Source organism: Triturus cristatus, chromosome 3_2, assembly GCF_964204655.1.
Source record: "Triturus cristatus chromosome 3_2, aTriCri1.1, whole genome shotgun sequence".
In the NCBI taxonomy this organism is placed as follows: Eukaryota; Metazoa; Chordata; class Amphibia; order Caudata; family Salamandridae; genus Triturus; species Triturus cristatus.
In genome coordinates this window covers 443,351,722-443,365,927 of record NC_140584.1, presented here as the reverse complement: position 1 = coordinate 443,365,927, position 14,206 = coordinate 443,351,722, and the positions used below count along the sequence as shown (strand labels likewise).

The 14,206-nt window shown below is 39.1% G+C and overlaps 1 protein-coding gene across 1 annotated transcript in view; it reads right to left on the bottom strand.

Annotated features, from left to right (window-relative positions):
• The window catches only part of LOC146857504 (3-galactosyl-N-acetylglucosaminide 4-alpha-L-fucosyltransferase FUT3-like), a 391,106-nt gene that overhangs the window by 353,221 nt on the left and 23,679 nt on the right, over nt 1-14,206 (bottom strand). The window contains exon 3 of the mRNA XM_085646826.1: nt 11,289-11,351. The gene's annotated coding sequence lies outside the window, so the exon portion shown is untranslated. The remainder of the gene's footprint in view (nt 1-11,288; nt 11,352-14,206) is intronic.

Genomic DNA, 14,206 nt, shown 5'->3' with positions numbered 1-14,206 from the left:
TGGAACAAGCTTCCTATAGCGGTTCGTAAAATCCCGTCACTGACTACCTTTAGGAGGCAATTAAAAACTTTCCTGTTCTAACTTTTTTCATTAGGAGCTAGTATCTTCCTTTCCCTCAGTCTTACCTTCTCCCAGTTAGCGCCTAGATGCCCCAGGGTGAGTTGTGCGCTCTATAAGAAACCCTTAACATAACATAACATAACATAACATAACTATGTCATCTTGCCATGACTGACTCCCACAGAGACAACATCATGCCTTTAAGTAGTTAACTAAATGTGTAGGCAAGTACATGCGTGTTTACAAGGGCCCATATTTCATCTGATTCTCAATGAAGCAGTGAAGGTACACATATACCAGGGCATCTGGTCACCTGCTAATATAGGCCTTGGGGATGCCAAACTATGGGTCTGTTTATAAGGCCGTTCACCAACAAGAAAAGTGAGCCGAAGTACCAGGGCCATAGGTTCTAATATTTTTGCACCGGTGACTCAAGGGCCGAGATTAGCTGCCATTTCCCAGATGCAGCTGGGAAATAAATACTCATGCCCATCCCCCCCCCCCCCCCCCCACCCCCCTTGCTGCTTCTGAAGTCTCTATCCACAGCAGTATAAAGTTAAGACAGAAGAATATCGGTTACAGAAATGGAAAAGATCGAAGACAAGCAGGCGAGGAAAAACAAGTGGCAAAGGCAAAAAAAAGGCAAGTAACGAATGGGACAAAAAAGACTACCTGTGAGCGAGACGAGACGTGATACACGAATTGAAGTGCAATAAAACATTCATAGGCGAAATATGGAGAGTAAGAGGACCGTCGAGGAGGAAGACGAACGAGTGAACATGATCAACAATATAATGAGGACGGAGGCTAAAATGGTACAGTGGAAACAGTGAAAAGGAGATGGGGATTTATTAAATGTGTATGAAAGAGGAAACAAAGAATCTAGCAAAGGAAGGCTGTACGAGTGAAAGGAAACAAGAAGTCAAATGGTTGGGTTAAGAATTCAAATATTTAAAAACCGAAGCTAGTAAATTGAGGATGATGAAAAATTAACAAAAAGAAGGACAGAAACTAAGAAAGGCACGTGAGTGATTGACTCAAAAAAATGGAGGAAAGACAAAAGGATTCAATAAGTGAAATACTAAATAATTATGAATTATTAAATGGCGAGAAAACAGAAACAATAACAGAAACAATTTGACGTAATCAGAACGCCATGTCTCGAATAACTGAAGATTCAGCCAGCAGAATACTGCCTTCAAAAGAGTGCAAGAGGCCCCCACTGGGTCTCTGCATGATGCCCGAGAAGTCTGCAGAGTTCCCCAAGATATAACCAAGAAGACCTCAGGGGATAGCACAGTAATTAGAAATCGAACAGTGTTAAATTCACACTTGAACGATCTACAATATTGTTACAAAACTACCAAGCATTTGTAAAGCAATAAATAAGTCTCGAATTTGAGCAAGCTTAAGGTATTGGAATTGTAAATGATAATACCTTTGATTTATGTGTTTACAAAATCTGCAAGTGGTGCGTAAATAACGCGTGCAGGTTTTCTAAACACATAAATAAAAGGTATATGCCAATACCTCTAACTCTCGTAAATGCGAGATTTTTGTGGCACTTGCACTTTAGCTGCAAACATCTTAAGCTAAAGCGCAGGTGCCGTGATTGCTTAAAAAGTAAAGAAATATAATTAAAAAATATATATATTTACTTTTGAAGCAATCGCACACCCGCGCTTTAGCTTAAGGTCCTTAAAGCTAAAGCGCGGATGGTGCAATTGTAACAAAAGAAAACAAATAGGAAAAAAAAGATAGCGGCCTCACACTCTTTTTCTTATTTGTTTACTTTTTACAATGGCGGCATCCGTGCTTAGGCTTTGAACATCTTAAGTTAAAGCGCAAGTGTCGCGATTGTTTCAAAATTTAATACAAAAAAAATGCTATTTTTTTTCTATTTCTTTACTTTTGAAGCAATCGCAGCACCTGTGTTTTAGCTTAAGATGTTCAATGTCTAAGCATGGGTTCCTCCTTTAGAAAAAGTAAATGCATTTTTTTAAAACGCAAGCGGCTGTGCTCGCGATCGCAAGAACAAATGGAAATGCGCAGCCGCCACTATTAGTGCTGAGGAGTGCCGTGTCACTTTAAATTAAAAACTGTTGCGGGAGACCGATAAAGCTCTTTAACAAAAGAGTAAATAAAACCTACAGTGTAACAACACATGTAACAGGGGGTGCCCTCATGGGAGGTAACAACAGAAGAGAGGGAAGTACTAATGAGGGACTAATAAGCCTGATAACAAGTCAAAGGCAAAGGTTTAGAAAGGTACAGTGACAGAAGACAATTAAAAGATGGACAGAGAGTGGGCAGATCTTCCAATCCATACCTGAATACAGCATGTTTTGGAGAGACATCGCAAGCTCTGCCTAGGTGAGACCTAAAAAGGTGGCATGATCACAAAAAGAAAAACTGGCCAGGAACATTAAGGTTGCAACGAGGACAAGTGGCGGACCAGACGTCTGGGAGGAGTTGACCCTACTGAAGGAGTAGGTGGCATCACTCATGAACATAGAGTTGGTAGCCGGAGTTGAGGGAGGACATGGACAGTGCTGACCTTGAGAATCTGCAAAATGCATATGGTGAGTAAAAACATAATTAAGGCTTCCAGTTTTACGTTTTTACTGATTTTACAGATAAACACAGACCGAAAACTATTTATTTACTGTCTGTATTTATTTTTAAAATCTGAAAAATACAGACAATTGTGCTTCTCGTGAGTGACTAGCCTTGTAGTACTTCATGAACTCCAGACCAGCTGCTAAGCAGATAGACACAATGGAGATTTAAAAACAGGATGAGATCCCCTTAAATTGACATATATAATGCTAATATTTACCAACACAACAGGCATCCAAGTATAATTGCATGTTTATCAGTTAAATAAATGTGAAAATATAATAATGAAATATGAAAAAATACCAATAAAATGGCCCAAAAATAAATATGGATAAAAACAGACGGAAATAAAAAAAAAATACCATAAAAACGGGAGCCCTAAACATAATGAATGGAATATCTTTTAACCTGTATGCAATACGAGAAGGAGAGCACATATTAAAAGGACAATAACAAGCAAGCACACATAGGCAAACAGCAAAAATGTAATCCAATACCCCATATAATCATATAGGGCAGGTACTGCACATTTTGCAGGAAGTCTCCATTTATCTATTTATATAATTTATAAAGCACACTGTCACCTAATAGATATCCTGGCGCTGAGAAAATTACAGGGCAGATAAAGGAGTGAGTGGTTCCTACAGTGTAAACAAGAATTAAGCTTCTAAAGAAGACATTGTTTAATACTATTTCACAGCTTTAGGGAAGAGCCAGGTTTTAAGTGCCTTTGTAAAAAGCAGCAAGTTGGAGAAAGATAAAGGTTTCTGGAAGTGTATTATATAATTAAACCTCTGCAATCATAAAGGCTCACCCCCCCATGTCTTGTTTTTCTTATCTTGGGTACATAGGCCAGACAAGCTGATGAGGAGCATAGGTTGATACAGAGGGCTTTGAACCTAATTCTTTGACTCAATGGTAACCTTCTGGTTCTTTTCAGGGCTAATTTAGCTGCCACTGCTTAGACTATGCAGCCGATTAAGTAGGTGCTTTGGGGCTCACAGCAACAAAGCATTACAACAATGAAGCCTGCTTAGGATGGCACTACAGACTAGCAGGGCTCTAGATGATGGAGGCAGTAGGTGAAGAATCTTATGTATTACTCCAATTAAAGAGAAACACAACCCAAAAGTTCTATTTACGTGAGATTCTAGGCTCAATTATTTGTCAAAGATATTCAACAGATTTCTGACAGCCTCTGAAGGAACGGGAGTCTTGTCTGACGAAACTAGCCAGAGGTTCGGGGGACTTAGTTGCTGAGCAGCAAAGAAATTCAGTCTTGTTGCCATTAATCTTCAAGGAGCTCAATTTTATTCAGCTGATGATGTCATTCATACAATCACGGAAGGCGTTGACTGGCGTCCCATGATTTCCTTTTAATGCTAGGATAAGTTGTGTGCCATCAGCAAAATTGACTAGCCTGATAGAAATTTATTGTAAAGGGCAAGCTAATTGATAAGGTCCCTAATTTTAATTACCTGGGGAACGTTTTTAATAATAAATTGAACTGGGACCCACTTATTACATCTAGGGTGCGGAATACTAACCGCGCTGTGGGAGGCCTTTTCTGCTTTGCATGCAAGTTAGGCCATAAACCTGTAGCTGAAATGATCACTTTATACAAAGCAAAATGCTTTTCAATTGCTACCTACGGGGCTGGAGTATGGGGGAGTTCACAAAAGCACTCAACTGCAAATACTAGAAAATACATTTTTAAAAAGATTGTTGATGCTCCCAAAAAGCGCCTCCACAGCATTCTACCATTTTGAGGTAGGGATGGGTTTTATTGTAGATTTGATCAACATTGCCCCGTTGATTCTTTGGGCCAAAGTCTGGCAGTCAGAAGACTTAAAGCTCACAAGGGCGATTATTAAAGATTGTATGGCCCTGGATAATGATGAGGCCATCCCCTGGCTTTGCTATGTGAAAGGAAAATGTAACGAAATAGGCCTAGGACACTATTACGATAATCCCTCTAGCATCAACATAAATATGAAACCGATCATAAAAAAACGCATATTTTGTTGAGCTTGATAATCGCGAACAGCATCCAGTGCTGCACCCCCACATAGATCGGCACCTTTCACAACAACAACAATTTTACTTGTCGTTTACCACAAACTCACACTATAGATTTTATTGACTAGGTTTCGGCTTTGCACATTGCACTTTTTGGTGGCCTTCCTCAAACAGGCCGGTTGGTGCAATAACCTCACTCCTTGCCCCTGTGATAGTTCAGTACACCAATGCACTCTGCACTTTATTCTCTTCTGTGCACTTTACAAAGAGCCAAGGACACGGTTCCTTATCCCATTTTTAAGAAAAGCCTGCCTCCGCAATTACCAGGAGGGTTTCAACCTCCTACGTTCATTGTCCTCTGAAGTTATTTGCTCTGCAGTATTACATTTTATCAAAATTGCACTTTTAATAAGGAATCAGTATGAATTGTAAATTAAATGGCTGTTTGACCTTTTTAGCAACTAGACTTTTAGAACTTTTTTAATAAGAAGACCTTTTGGAGTTTTGAGTCAAATGACATATCGTTGAACAAATCTAACATGTCAATTTTATTCATTTTGTATGTATGTATGTATGTATGTATGTTATACTTTTATGGTCAATCTTTTGAACCGAATAAAGTTATTCTTGACTTGACTAGGCTGATGTTGTGTGACTTAAGTGAAATCAAACCGCTTAAATATATATTAAAGAGAATTGGGCTAATTTGACAACCCTTGCTGGACGCCATGTTGAACAATCCTAATCTCAGTGCGAAAAGGTGGTAATGACAACGCGTAGTATCTATCGGACAAGTAAAAATGAAGCCACTTCGCTACCATGCCCCTGCCCTCAATCAAGGTTAATCTACCTAAAAGCATATTGTGGTTTACAGTATCGAACGTGGCAGACAGACCTAATAAGATTAGTACCCTTGATTGATAGTTGTCTACTCTAATTCTAAGGTCATCGATAGTGGACAGCAAAGCTGTTTCAGCCCCATGGCAAAGCTGTTTCACCCCATGGCTTGGGCGAAAACCGAATTGCTCTTCTTCCAAAATTTGGTTGATTTCTAAAAACTGAGCTAATGTTTTGCTAACAAAACGTTTCAGAATCTTTACAGGATACTGTAGAAGAGAAATTGGTCAGTAGTCACTTAAGATTGTAGGGTTCAGCATTGACATTTGTAATAAAGGTGACACAATTTCCCTTTTCCAAATTGCGGAACTTCACCAGTTTGCAAAGATTGGCAGCCAATTTGCAAGAGCCGTGGGTAAAGTTCCCCCGCCTGTTCATTCCAAACCCTGTGGGTAAAAGATCCAGGGGTGAGCCGGAGGAAATACACAATGCAATATTTCGACATCATCCTCTGTTAAATGCTTGAAGTCAACTAGCACACTTATTTGCTCCTTAGCACTGATTCCAGACAAAACCTTTTTGAAAGAGACGTGTTAAGGCCTTCGATGATTTTCATTTTCTCCTCTAAAAACCCGGCCAGATTGTCACATAAACCTGTGTCACGGGTATAGGATGTTTTAAACTTTCTTTGCTTTGTTGGGTGCAGCAAAGATAGCGGTAGAAAAAAGTTCTGCTTTAGCAATTTCAATCTTATACTTTACCAGAGTCTTTAAGATTATTATGTCCTCCACATTGTAGGACTTGCGCCATTTTATATTAGCCTTTTTTGCAGATCATTTTCTGAGCCTTAAGCGAAGCGTTATACCAAGAGGCTGAAGGTCTCAATTGGGTTTTCAGTACTTTAATAGGAATAAATCGGTTAAAAGTACTTGCGATACAATTTTCTAACTCCAGATAAATTTCTTACACCGGTCTCTTCAAGTCAATAGAAGGGCAAGATCAAAACAATGGTCACCCCCCAGACTTTTACACAGTTTGTTCCACGCCCTACCGAGACATCTACTCTCCGTATTGATTTTTTGCGGGACTGATTCTCTACCTGGATGGGAGAAAGTCCAATATACAATCAGCATCATGATTCAAGAAGTGTGAATGTGTAGAGTTATAGCGGAGCACTCAGACAACAAATGTACCTACAATATGTGTATTATCATGTCCTCATCAAACAAATGATGCACATATATGTAGATGTTAGTCATCTATACACCTTAGCTTAATAGGACAGATGTGTATGTGTCTTTGTGAAATATTACATACCACTATGGTCACATGTGAAGCACACATTTCTGTCTACACACAGAAACAGGGTATAGACACGAAACTGTCACATAATGCAGGCCAGCAAGCTAACTTGGTGTGTAGTGTGAAAGAGAGTATGAAATAATGCCTGATATGTACTAATATGGGTGGATATCTGTTTTTCAGCTAGCTCTGGTGCCCTGGGTGCAGCATACGCCCACAGAAGCCACTCTTACACCATAGTGCAAGAGTGCCTTCATTATATAGCATGGTTGTGTGTGTGCAGAAATGTGTCATACCATCTCAACTGCCTCAAGTATCACATACACAGAGGTATATTTTATAATATTTACTAGATCAGTCTGCTTATCCTCACTCAAGATACAAAAACTGGAGCACCTATATAGGTGTCACTTGTTCACAGTGGTGCAAGCTTGCCTGTGTTGCTAATACCAAACATACATGTTGACGGCTCTAGAATGATGATGGTAGGCTATTTTCACATATGAAAATGGAGGAATCCTGGCCTCTCTATCGCAAAGCAAAGTACTTCAAGGTCAATAACTATGCAACATTATGGACAAATAGTCCATAAGTTGTGTACAATGTCCAATCTGTTCATATCTTACAACACATTTAGAACATGAAGGGTATGTTGTGTGTAGCAATGCATGAAATCGTGAGGTTCCGTATCTTTCTTAATTTAATTTATACATTGCATTGGCCATCACTCATCATAATGGTTTAGTGTGTTGTGAAGAATGGCAAAGCTCTGACATTTTGAAAATTCTGTAAGGATGTGTTTGCTACACAATATAATATAAATACAAAGGCAAATAACATAAAAATACTTAACTAATGTCTTGTTTGTGTCACACCTGTTGAACATGGGCACCGCTGGGCAATTAATTACCTTACAAACTGCTGAGATTATACAGGTGTGGGTATTAATGTCAAGAGGCATGGAACACAACAGTGATGTGATTTAAATTCCTACGAGTTGATATGTAGACATTGTTACTAAATGCTTTACATGTGTAAAATAAGAACTACGTAGTGATGTATAATAATAACTTACATGTGTGTCTCAAAATGGTATGTTGTTGCACTAACATATACATATTGCCACATTAGCATATTAGGATGGTAAAGAATAGATTCTACAAATAGTGCTGACTTTGGACTATACTACAATCTGCCCATAGTGCTAAGTACCTTGTAACTTTCCAGTATGTGAGTATGAAAACAGATTGTGGGTCACAATTCAACTATGAACAATACCAAATACAAACTCAGTAGAATGCTAATATTATCTACATATTTTGCAGAGGAACAGCCTACCTCTCCTGTACAATAGCTTGTCCATAATGATTAACTTGACCTACCTGCTAACCCATGGATGAAGACACAGTCATCCAACTCCTGGGCATTATGGTTTGTGCTTCTTTGATCTTGACAAGGGAAGAAGACATTGTTGGGTCTCCAAGTTAACCAAAATGATTCACATACAGCTGCTCAACATATCCCTTTAGAGGGTCCTGAGAATCTGCAAGTCATCTTCCAGTGGAGAGTGGTTGGTGTACAGCAGCGTATGATGGAAGAAGTCAAGCTGGAGATGGATACATTATCAGGCACCATAGAAGGAGTTCTGTGTGATCCCAGCCCCAATAAGGGGTTGGCAGAGGCAGTACACAACCATTTGTGGGTCTATGGGATTGATGTTTCCTTAGCTGACATGGCTAGAGTTATGATACAGAAAAGCAATCAACAACTGCCCTCTACATCAAGCACTAGTGATGTTGTCTCTGAGCAAGGAACCATCAATTACTTCATCCAGTCCTTGCATCATGAACTAAAGGTCTTAGAATGGAAGCCAAGAGTAACTCTTTCACATCAACAACGAGTGCCCTCAATAGCAACGTCTTTGCTGTATTGTAAAACCAGCAAACCCTTGCCAGGGAATACCATGCAGCTTTCATGGCATTTTCTAATGTTCTTGCTAAAATGGGGCATACATCTTCAACCACTGATGTGTGTGCATCTGAGCCACCCGCAATTGCTCTACAGCCTCCAATTGTAATACAACCACAACCACAGGAGGCTGCACAATCATCAGAGGATGAAGAAGTGGGGCACAATTCACAAAGGTAAACTGAGACAAAAGTCTAACTTTACGACTTTCGGTATTCATAAAGGGCATTTAGGAGTAGTCAAGTTCGACTTTTGTCTCAGTTTAACTTAAGTTTTGTCTCAGTTAACCCTAAGACCAAAACTTAAGTTAAACTGAGACAAAAGTCTAACTTTACTACTCGTAAATGCCTTTTGTGAATACCAAAAGTTGTAAAGTTAGACTTTCGCCTCAGTTTACCTTTGTGAATCGGGCCTGTAGTGTTCCCCAGTTTCAGATCCAGAATTGCAAGATGAACATTAGTGAGCAGTTTTTGGCCAGTTAATCACTTAGTCATTTGCTTGTCATCATGCTATTTTTTTTTCATTCACCTGCAGTCCTCCATTGGTGTGATGTAGTTTATTTTGTTCCTCTGTTCTGGTCATGAAGCATCCTTGTGCCCTATGGCTAATGTTCAGTAGGGCACTATTAAGTTATGTATATTGGATCATTCAAGTTTCCATTAGCTTTTTTTTGTTTGGCTTTCCTCCTAAAAGGAGCAATTATTTATGATTTCTGAAAACCTATCATGCATTCATGGAGCTATGTCCCAAATAAGACATGTTTCAGAACGGGCAACTATGTCGTGCCAACAGTAGAAATACAAATAAAATATAAATAACAGAAAAAGAGTTTTAGAATAGATTTTCTGTGTGCAACTGTACAGTTACATCTTCCACAATTTCATGATTTTAAACCTTTACAGAATGGATCCTTATTAAACTACCATGGTACCAATGATGCAGCCATATAAAACGTCATGTAGACGTGTCAAATCAACATCTGATAGGCTATAACTAAGGATCATACAGACTACAACTTAGATGTGTAGTCATCACTTGTTATGCTAGTAAAACTGTTTCTTCTGCCTTCTGAGTCACATTGTGCAACCCTGAGCTTCATTATTGCTACACATTATCTGCTACATAGACGTTGATGCTTGGACTGAGATTAATATTGTACACACACCTCTCCGTGTAGCTCTACAAGACATGTTAAACACCGCAGGTGCCTGTCACCTATAAATCTCAAAAGAAGAATTACGTTTTGGTCTGGGAGCGAGAAGCACATATATACAAAACTACTTTTGTGTCAGAATTGCACAATGATTTTGTTACACATCACCAACCGTGATCTAAGGGACAACTTCATCTACATTCTAATTGCCACATTGTATGAACAGAGCTTGTATGTCAAATTATAACTAAATGGGGTCCCATCAGCAAAAACAATATATGGATTTGTAAAGCAAACACAGGTGCAATGATAATCAGAGCTGAACAAGGGACACATTTGGAATCTTTTTTGTGGTTTCCATGCTGGCAGGAGTATGAGTAAATATACATAAACAATAAAAAACACTGTAGGAGAAGGCACCAGCACTAATTCCGACTGTATTCTTTCCCTGGATTGTAGGTCACATGTACAGCTGAAAGTTATGGCTAGCTAAGTGACCTTCATAGGGACAGGCCTAAGGGAAGTCATGTTTGGAACGGCAAGGACAGTGCTTACATTTGTCATATAATCCTTTTTAACTTTGTGCACAATGAGGACATGGCTGTCAAGCTGACATATATGTTTCATTGCTTTAGAGAAACATTCCCTTGTAGGTGGGTAATGTCAGGAAGCAAAGCATTATGTATAGTGTAGATCACAGAGCCATGTGGGTTAGTGACCATTGAACTTGATGTATGAGTGCTATACAGTGTTGACCTTTAAGTGAGCCTTGTAAAGGACTGTCTTTGCCTTAGTATGGGACTGCACAAGCTTCCACCCATGCCTGGATGCATTATGTGGTTATTGAGTGGTAGCTGTTCAGGGTTCTCACGATATGTGGACAACATCCAAAATGTGCTTTGATGTTGCAGAATAAATGCGTGTCTTGACTACACATGATACCTTCGACAGAGTAAGGGCGAATGCAGTACAGCTACCAAGACGAAAATGTATACAATGCATGGTGGTGTGTAGGAGTTGGTCAGTTTGAGCAAATATTTAAAGATAGGACGTACACATAAAACTTTGAAACATGCTACCATGGTGCCTGTGTTAGTGGTAGCCACACTCATGCCTTATTATTGCATGAAAATACATCCTTAGCAACCTGTTGATGTGGCCATGTGAAGAAATGTCCTTGAAAGAATATACACAAAGAAAAACATTTTGTAATGCACTCCACTTGTTTTAACATTATAGACATTTCACATAGACATTAAAATCTGATGCCTATGCATGTGATGGACCCATCCACAAACTCATGTGCTATGAATCATCCTTTGGCATATACCTTCGGCAGTTGAATCTGACAAACTCGCAATTTCTGACTCATCATGAAATGGTTGGTGTCCACCTGAAATATATAATAGTAGAAAGATGATAGATTTTTCCACACCCCATATTTAATAGAGGCTTGTAGATCATACAAGACAGGAACAAATCAGATTCACAACATATCAGTGTGTACTACACATTTCCAAACTACATTAGTGAAATGATTACTTTACATAAATAGGGAAGCCATTGTAGGACAAGCTGTACTCAATAATCCCCATCTCACATATCAGTCATATTTCTGATGTGTGATTACTCCTGGTGCTATCCAAGAGAATCCTCACCCCAATAGTTTCTGCATCCATGTTAAACATATGTGCCTGATGTTGTGGTAGTGTCATGTATTACGTCATCAGTCAACAAGACATAAACCCAATTTGTATCCATTAATGTCATGATGATGCCAGATGGTTTTTGCATGGTGCATCTCATGCCTTCAAAGTCCTTTTGCTTGCAGATTTAAAGTGATGTATTTTAATCTATGTTGTAGCCTGCTGTTTTATGGCACTTCGGCACAGTGGCGGCTCCTGCACTTAGGCGGAGGAGCGTCGCCTCACTGCTTTTTGCAGTGTAAAAAAAGGAAAAATAAAATGATAATGATGAGCTGCCATTTCCCAGATGCAGCTGGGAAATCCTGCACATCCCCCCTTTGCTGCTTCTGAAGTCTCTATCCACAGCAGTATAAAGTTAAGACAGAAGAATATCGGTTACAGAAATGGAAAAGATCGAAGTCAAGCAGGCGAGGAAAAACAAGTGGCAGAGGCAAAAAAAAAGGCAAGTAACGAATGGGACAAAAAAGACTACCAGTGAGCGAGACGAGATGTGATACACAAATTGAAGTGCAATAAAACATTCATAGGCGAAATATGGAGAGTAAGAGGAACGTCGAGGAGGAAGACGAACGAGTGAAAATGATCAACAATATAATGAGGACGGAGGCTAAAATGGTACAGTGGAAACAGTGAAAAGGGGATGGGGATTTATTAAATGTGTATGAAAGAGGAAACAAAGAATCTAGCAAAGGAAGGCTGTACGAGTGAAAGGAAACAAGAAGTCAAATGGCTGGGTTAAGAATTAAAATATTTAAAAACAGAAGGTATTAAATTGAGGAAGATGAAAGATTAACGAAAAGAAGGACAGAAATTAAGAAAGGTACGCAAGGGATTGACTAAAAAAAATGGAAGAAAAATAAAAGGATTCAATAAGTGAAATACTAAATATTTATGAATTATTAAATGCCGAAAAAACAGAACCAGTAACAGAAACAATTTGACATAATCAGAACGCCATGTCTCGAAAAACTGAAGATTCAGCCAGCAGAATACTGAGTTCAAAAGAGTGCAAGAGGCCCCCGCTGGGTCTCTGCATGATGCCGGAGAAGTCTGCAGAGTTCCCCAAGATATAACCAAGAAGACCTCAGGGGATAGCACAGTAATTAGAAATCGAACACTGTTAAATTCACACTTGAACGATCTACTACTAAGAATTTGCAATGCAATAAATAAGTCTCGCATTCGAGCAAGCTTAAGGTATTGGAATTGTAAATGATAATACCTCTGATTTATGTGTTTTCAAAATCTGCAAGTGGTGCGTAAATAACGCATGCAGGTTTTCTAAACACATAAATAAAAGGCATATGCCAATACCTCTAACTCTCGTAAATGCGAGATCTTTGAGGCACTGGCACTGTAGCTGCAAACATCTTAAGCTAAAGCGCAGGTGCCGCGATTGCTTAAAAAGTAAAGAAATAGAATTAAAAAAAAAAATCTTTATTTTTGAAGCAATCGCACACCCACGCTTTAGCTTAAGATGTTTAAAGCTAAAGCGTGGATGCTGTGATAGTAATAAAAGTAAACAAATAGAAAAAAATGATAGCAGCTGCACACTCTTTTTCCTATTTGTTTACTTTTTGTTTTTTACAATGGCGGCATCTGCGCTTAGGCTTTGAACATCTGAAGTTAAAGCGCAAGTGTTGCGATTGTTTCAAAATGTAATACAAAAAATCTTTTTTTTATCTATTTCTTTACTTTTGAAATAATCGCAGCACCCGTGTTTTAGCTTAAGATGTTCAAAGTCTAAGCATGGGTTCCTCCATAAGAAAAAGTAAATACATTTTTTTAAAAAGGCAATCTCCTGCTTTCGGCAATCGCAAGAACAAATGGTAATGCGCAACCGCCACTATTAGTGCTGAGGAGTGCCGCGCCACTTAAATAAAAAAATACAAAACTGTTGTGGGAGACCGTGTCCTGCCTGCAAAAGAAGGCAGGACAAAGCCCTTTAACAAAAGAGTGCTTGGAGGATTTAAATAAAACCTACAGTGAAACAACACATGGGAGGTAACAACAGAAGAGAGGGAGGTAGTAATAAGGGACTAATAAGTCTGTTAACAAGTCAAAGGCAAAGGTTTAGAAAGGTACAGTGACAGAAGCCAATTAAAAAGATGGGCAAAGAGTGGGCAGAGCTTTCAATCCATACCTGAATACAGCATGTTTTGAAGAGAAATTGCAAGCGCTGCCTTGGTGAGACCTAAAAAGGTGGCATGATCACAATTTCAGTGCTAAAGAGAAACTGGCCAGGAACATTAAGTTTGCAACGAGGACAAGTCGCGGACCAGACGTCTGGGAGGAGATGGCCCTACTGGAGGAGTAGGTGGCGTCACTCATGAACAGAGTTGGTTGCCGGAGTTGAGGACATGGACAGTGCTGACCTTGAAAATCTGCACAATGTATATGGTGAGTTAAGACATAATTAAGGCTTCCAGTTTTCCGTTTTTTCTGATTTTACAGATAAACACAGACCGAAAACTATTTTTTTCCTGTCTGTATTTATTTCGAAATCTGAAAAATACAGAAAATTGTGCTTCTCATGAGTGAC